Here is a 14,259-nt window from a genome sequence, read left to right on the forward strand (position 1 = left end):
GGGTATCCTTGTTCTACAAACTTCTTACATACAGTAAATCAGTTGATTGTGACTGAAACATTTCTAGTGTAGAACAGTTCCTCCTAAGATGGAAGAACTGACCTTTAAAGAAATTATATTTCCAGGATTTGTAGCGACCATTGGTATAATTAAGATATCTATCACAATCAACTGGTTTGATATAGGTGGCAGTGGTGATCTGATCATTTTTTTGTGAGCGCGATATCCAAGAAGTTTATTGAGTGTGCTATATGTACTGGTGAATTTTAAACCATAAATATTGTGATTCAAGTGTTTAACAAAGACATGATAGAGTGTTTATCCCCATCACAAATGAAAACAAATCATCAATGAATCTACCATAGAGAACCATGTTCGCCCCATACTTACTCCCCCACACATAGCGGTCTTCAAACCTTACCATGTATAAGTTTGCCAAGCTAGGGGAGAACCTGGTTCCCATGGCAGTCCCCTGTGCCTGCAAATAAAATTAGATTTATGAGATTATCAAGTTTCAAAATTACTGTGAAAAGTATTGATGTAATAAAGGGGGAAATGTATAACATTTTCTAAAGAGTGGAGAAAAGGACACATTTCTGCTTAAAATTTCATAGAGTGTACTTGATAAATTATAGCTACTGTACAAACCAAGTGGTTGCTATGTCCAACTTCTCCACTTGACCACTCTATTGAAAGTTTGTTACTTTTCCCCCAAAATCCTGTATTTATAGTACAGCCTGGATGACTGAAGCTCTCATATAGAGCATCCAGATTAATTCAATATGATATATAGTACAACACAGAAGGACAAAAAGATAAACAATAAAATAGAGGGCCAATGACAGATCCAAGGTAGCCAAAAAATAAAAATAATATCTGCAAAGTGCACTGTGCAAATTTGACAATACAAAAATGGTGATAAAAACACTTATTTCAGGTGTAGGTGCTGAACTTTAAAAAGTACCTTCTGTTTTGTATTATAGTGATGGTTCAAAGGTACAAAAATCAGTATTCTGAAAACTAGAAACAGTATAAACCATTTATAAACATTGCTTATAGGTGAAATTTATGTGGGCCCACTCCCAAGGGATAAGTTGAATAGTTCATATAAAGAAAAAATAAAATTTAGTAAATTAAATAATTAAATTTTGCTCAAATTAAATGTAAAAATATAGGGTATAGTATTTTTTGTTATTCAAATTAAAATTATACAGGAAAACTTTGCACAAAAATAAGGGATGTATTGTACATGTATGTATTGTACATCAGCATATACATGAAAAACCAGTCACCATCTTGAATACTTCTAAGGGATTTATAGGTGACATTATGTTGATCATTCTCTTTGCTACTTCATCATTTCACAGAACTCATACCTGCCTCATCAGAACAGTGGAGAATGAGTTAGGTTACAGAGAAGTGTCTGGTCTGTTTTGATTGATTGTTTAAAATCGCTGATCTTGTTTTAGTAATACAGTCTTTGCCATTAGTTTCAACTAAAATATTCATTATATAACAAATACAAGTAACAATATGCCGGATAAATGTAATCAATGAAAAACCTTTTTCATATAGTGACAAATTATAAAACCAATTAGCAGATTTCTAATATTCTTTACATTAAATGTAATATTACAACTTCATAGTATACTGAAGCTATACAAAGCAGGTGAACGTTATTAAAATTAACAAAAAAAACATGCATGTTTAAAACATTTTATTTCATGCTAAAGTTTCATAAGGGCCCAATAAATATGCTTGGTAAACTAATCATTTCTGGAATCATTTCTTGTCCCCTAATATTTTAAAGGCTCTACACTAGGCATTAGAAATTTTGTTTATGTTTTTTCATTGTATACTTTATCTGATACTGTAGGGCATTGAGCTTCAAAATTGCTTCTGGAAAATAGTTGACATTTAAATGGACATTCAACGTTATATAATTATTATATTATATTTTTAGTTACATTTTATCTTCAAAAACAAGACAAAGCATTGGGAACCAGGTTTGCTCAAGGTTAAGCTAAACTTTTCACTGGCTCCTGAGAAATGAGTTTTATCTGGAACAACCCTTTTTATAATAACCTTGTCCCCTGGCTGAGGTTTATTGATAATATAATTGAAATAAATGTTATCTATTTTTATCTGTAACAGCAACCATTTTTATGAGAACCAGGTCCTTTGGTGAAGGTATATTGAAGAAGTAATTTATTTATTTGGGTGGGTGATTTCAGTAGAATTACTTTTTACTTTTTTCAAAATGATAATCAGTGCAATTCAAAGTTCTCCTAGGGTAGTAGAAGAATGAGCAATGTAGCAATGTCTTTTGGATTTGGAGCTTTGTACAAATGGGTAATATATATATATATATATATATATATATATAGTAGTCCTTGTGTAGAACTGGCACTCAGGTAGCAAAGTAATTCTGCCGGGTTGCCCTCTGTAGTAATTTGGATATACAGGCGAAGAAACAGCAGCACTCCCGGACTTGAGAAATCAAAATTGTAGTTTATTGCATGCCTAGATATGCCGATGTTTCAGGGCCATATGCGACCCTTTTGTCAAGGCTGGCGTTGCACAAATATACAAATATATATATTTTATCTGTTATTTGTATATTTGTGCAACGCCAGCCTTGACAAAAGGGTCGCATATGGCCTTGAAACGTCGGCATATCTAGGCATGCAGTAAACTACAATTTTGATTTCTGAAGTCCGGGAGTGCATATATATTGTGCTGACTGATCAACAGTGATTGGCAGCACAGCAGACACTGAGGGAGGGTGAAGGAAGCAGAGAGACTGGAAGGTCCCACTGAGAGCAGCAGCTGCAGGAAGATTCTCTAACTGCAGTTTCCCATGCAGATTAGATAAAGCACTGTCTGGTGTGGTCGGAAAAATGCGACCTTTCCATGTACGTGGTTAAGGTTGTATTGACCTTTTAAGTTTGCAGACATTTGAGCAATTTTATATTTTATATATTGATTATTTTATATTTTTGTTTATACTAAAAAAAGATACTTTAGTATGTATAAGTGCAAAATATGTTTTTGTACAAAGTTATATATATAGTCTACTAGGCCAATTCCTCTTTTCCTTCTATTTAAAGACCAGCTGTACTTCTGGCGTAAGATCTAATAGATGATGAGTGAGCACACATGTAATCATCTAGGTTCATATCAAATACAAGTGAAAAATAGGTGTATCTTGACATAAGGGTACTCATAATCACCATTGGATTACATCTACAATGCCTTCATATACCATGAGATAGAAGCAGCAAACATAGTGTAATACGTCTAAAATAAAAAAGGATTCATTATACACAACTTAAAAAACATATGCTAATCAGTGTACAACAAAAATGAATAAAACCAGCTTATCTGGTTAAACTTGGGAGTACCCTGTATAAAGTCTAAAGCACAAGGCCCTGTGTTTTTCATCTATCTAAACTTCTTGAGGTGGATGATTGTTTATGGAGATATCATCTATGTCACCCAGCTGTACATGTTCAATTCTAAAAAACATAATAAAAAAGGTGGATAGCATTATTTGTTTTGCCAAAATGCTGAAAATGAATATGGAAACAAATGAAATACAGAACGAATTTGACAGATGAAATTACATTGTACAAAAACAAAGTGTCACAGCATGCCAGCTTCTGGTGTCCATGTACTGGGTCCGGCAGTGCTGGTGTCAGGCTGTGTCTGTGAGGCAGTGGGTGGGAGGTCCTCGGTGCCTGCTGCTCTAAGTAGTTACTTAGCTTTGCCATTATTACATCCAACAGGGGCACACTGCAGTCCTTCCCCGGAAGTTTCAGGATTGTGACTGCGGTTCCCATAGGGCCACGAAGCTGCTTAGTAAAGATTTTTAAGGGCCATACACGCCTCCTGGTGATGTCATAGGAGGTGCCTAAATTAAATTTCTGCCTATATACTGTAAGGAGGTCCCTGGGAGAACTCCAGTGGCAGAATATGGGCTCCAGACCTTACTCTAGAATTCCAGTTGTGACTTCAGTGCTTGTTCCTTACCTTGGCTTTGTCCGTGATCTGAATTCGTCAGCTCCCTGGTACCGTCTTCTCCATTTGGTTCAGACCTGACCTGTCGACTATGCTGTACATCTTCATTGTACTCTGCTCCATCCAGAGCCCACTAGCAACTGTATTGGGGAACCTAATCTGAGGACCGCGACCTGCATGTCAGATGCAGCCAAGTCCATTCCTTCTTGTGGGTGCCCTGGTGAACACCGCCAGAACATTAGACTCCATGCCTCAGTAATAGGTCTTGCCAATCCTAAATACGGGTTTGCTTCCATTACCCACATGAGAGTTGAGACAGAATACTCTTGCCAAACATGGATGTTGCTGGTTATCTGTCACCATGCGACTTGCTTGAGAGCCTCCTTGCCAGAGTTGAGAAACAAGAACAAGACAAGGCTCAGATTAAGAATTGTTTGCAAATGCTAATGCAATGTCAGTGTCAGCCCGCCATCTCCGGTACAACTAGTTCCACCTCCTATGGTGACTGTACAAGCTGCAGGTGCTTCTGCACCATTAGAGATTCCAAATCCCTTGAAGTAGGATGAGGATCCCAAAGGCTGTCAAGGATTCCTGAACCAGTGCTTGATTCAGTTTGAGGTCCAGGAAGTAAATTTCCCTTCCAAAAGAATGAAAATGGCTTATGTGATCTCACTACTATCTGGTCAGACATTGGCTTGGGCTTCTCCATTATGGGAAAGGAATACCACCCTGGTTAATAATAGTACTGATTTCCTGGCGTGTCTTCCATGAGCCCAGTCAAGTATCCTCCACAGGGTCAGCTATCTGCAGTTGAAGCAAGGCAACCAATCTGCAGTACAGTATGTGGTACAGTTTTGAACCCTGACCGTGGAGTTAGGGTGGAACAATGAAGCTTTGGTTGCAGCATTTATGCAAGGGCTGTCAGAGCAAATCAAGGATATATGCACATCCAGGTAATTGCCAACTTCTTTTGATGATTTGATTTCCTTGTGTATAGGGGTAGATCTTCACCACAGAGAGAGAGTATGAGAGAAGGAACAGTCTCATAGCTTCATCTTCAAGCTCACCAATGCCTTCCTGCTGCAGAGAGGGAAAGGAAGTTCAAGAATAAGCTTTGTTTGTATTGTGGCAAACCAGGACTTCTTCTCTCTGGCTACTCAAAACATCTTGGAAATGAGAAGTCCTAACTGATTGAGGGGTGGTCAGGTTAGGTACATTTAAACACACCGAAAAAGACAATGTTGCTTCCCAGTTTTCCATCGATGTGACTCTGTTCCTGGGAAATTCAACCGATGGCAACTTCATTAGCACAAAGAAGGTTCAGGAGTTGTGAATTTCTAGTGTACTGCTACAAACACCACTCTTTGCAGTGGATGGGAATAAACTTCCCATGGCTACCATCCACTCTCGAATGGCAGAAGTTACCAAGCAATTGGGCACTCTCCACAGGGAGTTGATAGTGTTCTATATAATCCTGTCAGTCGAGAGTCCGGTTATCCTGGGTCTTCCTTGGCTTTGCAAGCATGCTCCCATTTTAGATTGAGAAGATTGGCTTAAATTCTGTCATGGGGTTCTCAATGCCATGGGTCATGTTTATCATCTGTCAAACCTCCACAGCATGCATTTCGGAATTCAATCATCTCTGCAGAAGATCTGCTTCCAGCACCATACCAGTCCTTCATGGATGTATTCAGTAAAAAGGCTGCTCAGACGCTTCCCACTCATAGGGAGCGGGATTGCACTATAGATTTGTTGCCTGGGAAAGTGCCTCCTCTCGCTTCCCAGGCAGTGTTCGAATACATTAAAGAGAATCTGGAAAGTGGGTTCATCAGGTAGTCTAAATCTTCTGCCGGAGCTGGCCTATTTTTCTTTAAGAAAAAAGATGGAGGTTTGCGATCGTGCATTGATTATCGAGGCCTGAACACCATTACCATCAATGACTGGTTTCCCCTAACTTTGATCTCGGAACTCTTTGATCGGATAAAAGTGGCAAAGATTTTCACCAAACTAGATCTTCATGGGCCTACAATCTAATCAGAATCCAATCTGGGGATGAATGGAAGATGGCCTTTAACACTCGTGATGGTCTCTACGAGTACTTAGTCATGCCTTTTGGATTATACAATGCCCCAGCTGCTTTCCAAAAGTACATGAATCATATCTTCTGGGACCTGTTATATACTATAAGTACATCCTGGTATACCTGGACAACATCCTGTTATTTTCTAATTATATAGCGAGTCATCGCCAACATGTATGTGAGGTGCTGTCACAACTCTGGGCCAACCAGCTTTTCAGCAAGTTTGAGGAATGCTCCCTTGGATACATCATGTTGGGTTCTTGTCTTTGTATGGATTCAGGGAACCTTACCGCCATTGTCATCTGGCCCCATCAAATCGGGTTGAAAGCAATACAAGATTTCCTGGGTATTTGCAACTTCTATCACCAATTCATCAGAAACTACTCGTCCATCGCAGCTCCCCTCACTGCTCTTACCAGAAAGGGTCAAGACACTCGAGTGTGGCCTCCTGAGGCAGAGGAAGCTTTTGTCCATCTAAAGCAGTGCTTCCTTTCGGCACCCATTCTGAGACAACCAAATTGAGGTCAACCTTTTTTCCTGGAGGTGGACGCCTCCACGGTTGGTGTTGGGGCAGTGCTGTCACAGATGGATAAAGAGAGAAACTGGTATTCCTGTGTATTCTCCCAAAATTTCTCTTTGCCAGAGAGGAAATATGCTGTCGGGGATAAAGAACTACCAGCCATCAAGTTGGCCCCTCAGTAGTGGCAATACTTGTTAGAGAGAGCAAAATTTCCATTGACAATTTATACCAACCATAAGAACCTGACATACTTTAAAACAGCCCACTGCTTAAATTACCCTCAATCCTGGTGGTCATTATTTTTCAATTGGTTCAATTTGGTGATTACCTAGTGGCCAGGTAATAAAAACATCAACACAGATGCTCTGTCCTGATCATTAAGTGGAGGAAGTAAGGGCAGACAAACACATTCTGAACCTCATTTTCTTCATGACTGTCACCAACAAGGTCAAGATTCTGCCAGTAATAACATTCATAGCACCTGAGCTCTGGTCTAAGTTACTTCAGTGGGCTCATTTATCATGCTTCAGTGGTCATGCATGCAGGAGGAAAACTTTAGACCTAATCCTCAGGAGCTATTGGTGGTCAACAGTTCATCAGGATGTCAAGGACTTCATGGCAGACTGTCACACTTGTGCTCAACATAAAGTTCTGCTATACTCTCCACCAGGGCCTGTGCTTCCACTACCAGTGATTGATCATCCTTGGACCCACATCTCAATTAACTTTGTGGTAGATCTATCTCCTTGTCAAGGGTTTATTTCCATCTGGGTAGTAGTGGACATGTTTTCCAAGGTAGCCCACTTTGTTCCACTCAAAGGTCTACCTTCAGCTCCAAAGCTAACAGAAGCTTTTATAAGGGAAATATTCCAGGTTCCATGGGTTCCCCAAGGACATTGGACCTCATTCAGAGGTGCTCGCAAAATGCGAGCACTCGCTCTGAATGAGGGCAGCCGCATCTATTTTCTGGCCCGGCCTCCTGGCCGCTTGCTAGGCTGTGGGTGAGCACCCACAGCTTTAGCGAGCAACCAGGTTGATGGTCATGATGGTCAAGACCATTGTGACTATCATGGTCTCATCTGCCGCAAGCCCCAGAGAGCTTTTGGCTCTATTAGAGCCGGAAGCTCACCACTGATGTCAGTGGGGCCACCCCCAAATGGCAGGCATTCCATCGGGAATGCCTCCATTTGGCAAGCCACCCCCTGCCCCGCCTACAAAACAGTGTGAGCTGTTGATCACCATCGACAGCCGCCCCTTTTGTAGTAAGCCCCGGAGCGAGAGAATTTCTCTCTCGCTCCGGGGCTTGCGCACGTGCAGTGCAGCCGCCTCACGTGCGTAGGGCCTCTGCATCGACCTGCTTGCGAGTGCATCGGCGCTTACGAGCAGGTCTGAATGAGACCCATTTTGTCAGATCGTGGGTGCAATTTACCTCCAAATTTTGGAGGGCACTGTGTAAATGTTTTGGGGTTAAACTTGAGCTTTTCATCAGCCTACCATCCACAGAGTAATGGGCAGATGGTACGGGTGAATCAATATTTGTAAAAATGTATTTGAATGTATGTGTCTGCCAATCAGGACAATTGGTTTCCTTACTTCCATGGGCTAAATTCACTCACAACAATTTGTTTCATGAGACAGCGGGCCATTCTCCATTCTTTATCCAGTATGGGTTACACCCTGTGTTACCGGAATTGCCAGCCCTTGGTTTGGTATCATTTGCAGTCATCCATGATATGGTTAAGTGGTTCCTTAATATCTAGAGAGAGGTGACGAAGAACCTGTGCAAAGCATCTTCACAGTATAAGATGTTTGCAGACAGGAGAAGGAAGAAGGTTCCTTTACTATAGGCTGGTCACAGAGTTTGGCTGTCAACCAAACATCTGAGGGTGCCTACGATGAAGTTTGCCCCTAGATTCATTGGGCCATTCCAGATTCTCCAAGAGATAAACCTGGTGGCATATCATCTAAAGCTCCTTGACACGCTTAACATGCGTTCACCCCACTCCCCCCAATGACTAATTAGGCATTTGGAAGTTTCCAATTAGCTTAACCAGTCCAATAATTACATGTCATTTTTTGGGGGTAAAAAAAATGTCCTCAAATTACCCCAAAATCGACTTTTTCGTTAGTTTAGGCACCACAAAGATAATTACAATCATTTTTAAGTTGAAAAATAATTGTTTTTATAATTTTTTTTCAATTTTTCAAGGTGCCCTCAAAGTACACCAAAATCACCCTTTTTCCTACTTTTTTCTGCATTTTTCTTTTAATTCGTTTGAGATTTAACGAAAAAAGTGTTTTTTTATCATTTTCTTACATTTAAACCTCCCCCCACAAATCAGCTATTTGACACCATTTAAAAACCTACAGTACCTTCCTAATGCCCACAAATAGCCTTCTATACGGTCCGACTCCTGCTAACAAAATTATCCATTTTGGGGGGTCCAGGATGGTCTCCCCACATTTTCATGCATTTTTTGCAAATGTCATTTGGCAGTCAATTCGCACCCCTCCGCTGCGAATAGTGTGAATAGGCATTTTTAATTGGATTGGAGAATTCTTGGGAGCACGCTTCACTGCGAAGTGTGCGCGTTTCAAGAAACAAACTCGCTACTCGCAATTCGCACCTAATAGGATTGACCCCTTAAACTTGCTAATAAATGTAAAAAATGGATTATTACATTAAAACAACATAAAGTAAATAATACAGTCTATCATTAATAAAAAGTACAGGTCTATTTAAGACAGGTAAGTATTGTATATTAATATACCAGCCAGTAAATGGGATATTGGGAACCAAAGCTACAGTATAATCTAGATTTGTGTTCTGGTCACTGGCAGATAATGGAGTGAAAGTTTAAAATTTATAAGTTATAGAGCAAACAATTTACCAAGTTTTCAAATAATGCAAAGTTATATTACAGCAACAATTGTGACCTTGATGATGCTTCTGATAAAAATCTTCCTAAGAGCAAAAATTCATCAGACATATCTTATTTGTGAACTTCTAAATTATTTTAAGTATAATTGCATTGCTTTGAAATAATAGGTTCTTTAATATTATATTGTACTATATTATGATTTATATATTTATGACTTTATTTCTTGCTTTCTGTTTTTTTTAATTCAATGGATAATTAAATCAAGCTAAATATTTGGACTCATGAATGTACAATGCAATTAAGTGTTGTGCTATAGAAGGCACAAGGGGAGGGATTGTGAGTGAAGAATTAAATTAAACAAAATGAATTTCATAAAATATTCCTCTTTGATTTCTAAAGGTAAAATAATATAACTTTTGCCTGCCAATATAATTGTCAAAAATACACATTTGTAAAGCAGTCTAACTATAGTTGTATGAAACAAATGTACTGTATGCTCTTACAATGTATTTTCTTTCCATTGCAGAGAAATACTGTAGATAGGAAAAAGGTTTTTGTCATAATATACTGATTTATTAATATTCCTATTGTAATTTTTTGTTATCTTTCAAATTCAATTATATGTTTGCTTTACTTATGTACTGCACTTATTTTTATTTCTACAAATGTAGAATAAAGTTAAACAATGTATTACACATGCTGCTTATAAGAGTAATACTGTATATCAGTGGTTCCCAAACTTTTTTGAATCACGGCACCCTTGAGTATCAGTATTGTTTTCAAGGTACCCCTAGGCCAAAAGTTTGTTAATGAGAAATTCAGAAAACAAAATGATTAAGTAAATTGTGCTTACCTGTAATCCTTAGGTTCAGTTATGTGTTGGGGAACAGGACTGCACTTCTGTTTGTCCAATAGATTTACATTACATTGATAATAAATAATTTGATTTGGTGCTGGACCACCAAGCTAAGGCACCCCTGCAAGTGGCCTGCGGCACCCCAGGGTGCCACGGCACACAGTTTGGGAACCACTGCTGTATATAATTAATTAATTTGTACTTTGTTTGTATCAGTTAACACTCTTTTCTAAATGTATCAAGTAGCTATTTTCAATGACAACCTGGATAACAATCCTCAAAAGGATGTTGTGCTATAATCTGCCATGGCTTCTATATCTGCTTTTTTATAGGACTATGATCGTTGTAAAGTCAAAGATGTCTTAAAGAGACTTCAACAACTGTTAGGCACATCCAGCTAACTTTTTCATGCTGTTAACTCTTGCATGGTCAGAGAATGTTTTTCTGAACATCACACATGAAAAATTCAGAATAGATGTTAATTATGGAGTAGGCTCACACAGTGGAGGCACAGTACTGTAGTAATTAGTATCAAATTCTTAAGCAAAGGGAAGATAAATTGATATCCTTTACTAATGCTTTCGGAATATAAGATATTCTTAATAAAAAATATTGTCTTCTGTCTTATAAAACTTACTGTTTTCTGAATTGCACATAATTTTACTGTATTTTAATTCTAAGTACTGTATCACACTGGATTTGGCCATGTAATGTGCTCTAGCAGTGCCAGATTGCTACATTTGTAGAGAAAGTTTGGCCCAGTGTCCGGTGGACTTGTTTACTCAATATGGTTTTAACTGCAGTTATCAATCTTTATTTATGGCACTGGTGAGTTCTATGATTACTAATAAACATTAACCCAACATTCCACTGCATTTTTCTTAAATGTAAAAGTTGCTCATCCCACATCTTTAGGTCAGTGCCATGTTGGCATGTGATACAGGCTAAAAAGTTTAGTATACCTTAATTTCAACTACAGTACTGAGCAATTCTGAGCAATTCTTGACCTTAATCTCCATATAATAAATAAAAAAACAACATAGTACTTACTTGTTTGCAGTGCTAGAGAGGACCAACTCCCTAAACAATGCAGCCTTTAGTGATTAAGAGATTTTCTACTGTATGGTGGACATCTGTAGTTAAGTGTCAACACTTCAATTATTGAATGTATATTATTCATCTTAATCATACACATCTTTTTTCTATATGCTGATAACAAAAGGCATCTTTAACTTTATATTTAAGGCTTTGCACATGACTTGCATTTAATAAAGTACAAAAGAATGAGATACTTTAAAACATGTACCAACAGGGGCATATTAAGAAAGGAGGGGGCCAATGTGCAGTCTCTGTCTGGGGTCCCCTTCTCTCTCTCCTGTGGCCGGCAGTGCACTGAATACAGCACCACAGCAGTAGACTCTGGGCACTAGCATGCACTGATACTGCTAACGTGGGACTCCAGAGAGGTAAATATTAAAAATATGGGTGCAGGGTGTGTGGTGTGGTGTGGACAGGGGTGTAGGGAGGGCGGTTCCAGTGGAGAGCGAGCTCCAGGCGCCGAGAAGGAGAGAGATTGCTGGCTTGATTTAAGCCTATAATTCCAGTAGATCCGCACATGGAATGCCTGCTGCGATGCCATGCTCCCTTGCAGTGTCACTTCCAGTCTCCATCTATCTAGCCCTATCCCTTCCTTTCCAGAGACATCGTCGGGAGGCAGGGCTTAAGTATGATGGCAACGGGAGGTGGAAGTTGATTATGGGGGTGGAGCTTAAGCCCAGAGCTGCCAAGTACTGCTGCACATGATCGGAGAGAGGTGTCGGTGCCCACAATAAAAAAGAAAGAAAACAGGTGCGTGCAGACAGCTCTTGCTATATAATTGTGTTGTGTATGTATGTATGTATATATATATATATATATATATATATATATATATATGTATGTTTTACCAATTTATCTTAACAAATTGTTTTTTATTGTTGATTAGCGCCCTCGGGTTCATCTTTTCATTTGTGTTTCTGTTAGGTTCCTGCTGACAGGGGTCTCGCTCTGAGGTGCTGCTAGAATTGACCTTAGTGCAAATTATGTTTTCCTTGTGTATATATATATATATATATATATACAGAAATATATACACATAAATATAAATATGCATTGTATGCATGCATATATATATATATATATATATCATGTCATATAGTCCCACACAAATGAAGCAGGCTGCACTCCTCCGGTCTTTAGTAAGTCCAAGCAATGGTGTTTATTAAGTTATAAGATGATGTTTCAAGGCCCATATGGTGCATGCATATTATATATATATATATATATATATATATATACACAGGGCAGCAGGTGTGGAACTCCAGTCAATAATACCAGGGTAGGGCAGCATTACTAAGTCAACGTTTCAATGTTTTAATCACATTAAACACCTAACTGTTGTTAATTTAGTTATGTTTTTTCCACCATAAAAATATTCACATGCCACGCCCCCAATTGAGTACAGGTGAGGGGTGTGTCGCAACATATCCTTGCTCTGGGCACCATGGCTCCTAGCTACACCTCTGGGTGTGGGCATCCCTGTACCCAGGGGTACATGTGTTCCCACACACCCTGTATCCATTCTAGATACACCCCTGTGTACCAAGTTGCTCTTAGTACCACTTTAGTCTTAGTGGTCCTGTCTGTGTGAATTTTGCTGTATACCCCAAACTTAGTTGTTTGGATATATCTAGTTGTAAATGCCAGTAAAGAAATGCTGCAGAATAATATTAGGATCTTAATTTTTAAATGATAATAAAAAAGACGCTTGCCTTTTTTGGATACTTGTTTGAAAAAAGATCTTGACACCAGGGCCCAAAGTAAACTTAAAAAAACAAGAAGAATTGTTTTATTTATGAACACTGGAACGATTTTGTATATTTCTTTAAAAATCTATAACAGGGCAATGCTTTATTTAATTAACCACTTGCCTGGCATGGTCGTATCAGATACGACCATACCAGACTGGGCTTTCCCTGACATGGTCGTATCTGATACGACCAGTCAGAAAAGCACTGTGGGCAGCTGCTGGAAAATCATTTTCTAGCAGCCACCAATCACAGAGGGGACCTCCTGGTCCCTCTGCACACTTTGTCCCTCCCCGTGGGCCGGCGCACCCACCCCCTCCCCCGGTTGCTGCCGTGAGGACAGGGCAGAGAAGGCAGCACTGATAGCACTGTCCTTCTCTCCCTCCTTGCTGGCTAGCCGCAGCCCGGCGGCCAGGGCAGAGAAGGCAGCGCTAACAGTGCTGTCCTTCTCTCCCTCCAACTCCAGCTAGCAGCAGACACCAGGCAGGGAAGGTAGCGCTATCAGCGCTGTCCTTCCCTCACTCCACCCCCGCTATCAGCAGCCTCTCCCCCATTGTGGAAAGCCCCACCCCCATGTGTAAATCAGAGCCCTGGCCATTATATATATATATAGTGCGTGTATATATATATATATGCATATATCTATATATGTATATGTGTGTATATATATATATATATACACATACACACATATATATATATAGTGTGTGTATATATATATATATATATATACACATACACACATATATATATATATATAGTGTGTGTATATAGATATGCGTATATCTATATATGTGTGTATATATATATATATATATATACACATATATATATATATATATATATATACATACACACACATATATAGATGGCAGCCCCAAACCGATGTTAAGGAAATATTGGCAGCTGTGGTCACAATCGATGTTTCTATCGATGGCCATCAGTACTAGTATATACCATAAAAATTGCCATTTTTATGGTATACAGCATTTTTTTTTTACAAAATTATGTTGGATAAGTTTTAATAAGCTGTTCCTGACCTAATTCAATCATAA

Source organism: Taudactylus pleione, unplaced genomic scaffold, assembly GCF_031769625.1.
Source record: "Taudactylus pleione unplaced genomic scaffold, aTauple2 ptg000431l, whole genome shotgun sequence".
NCBI classification, from domain to species: Eukaryota; Metazoa; Chordata; class Amphibia; order Anura; family Myobatrachidae; genus Taudactylus; species Taudactylus pleione.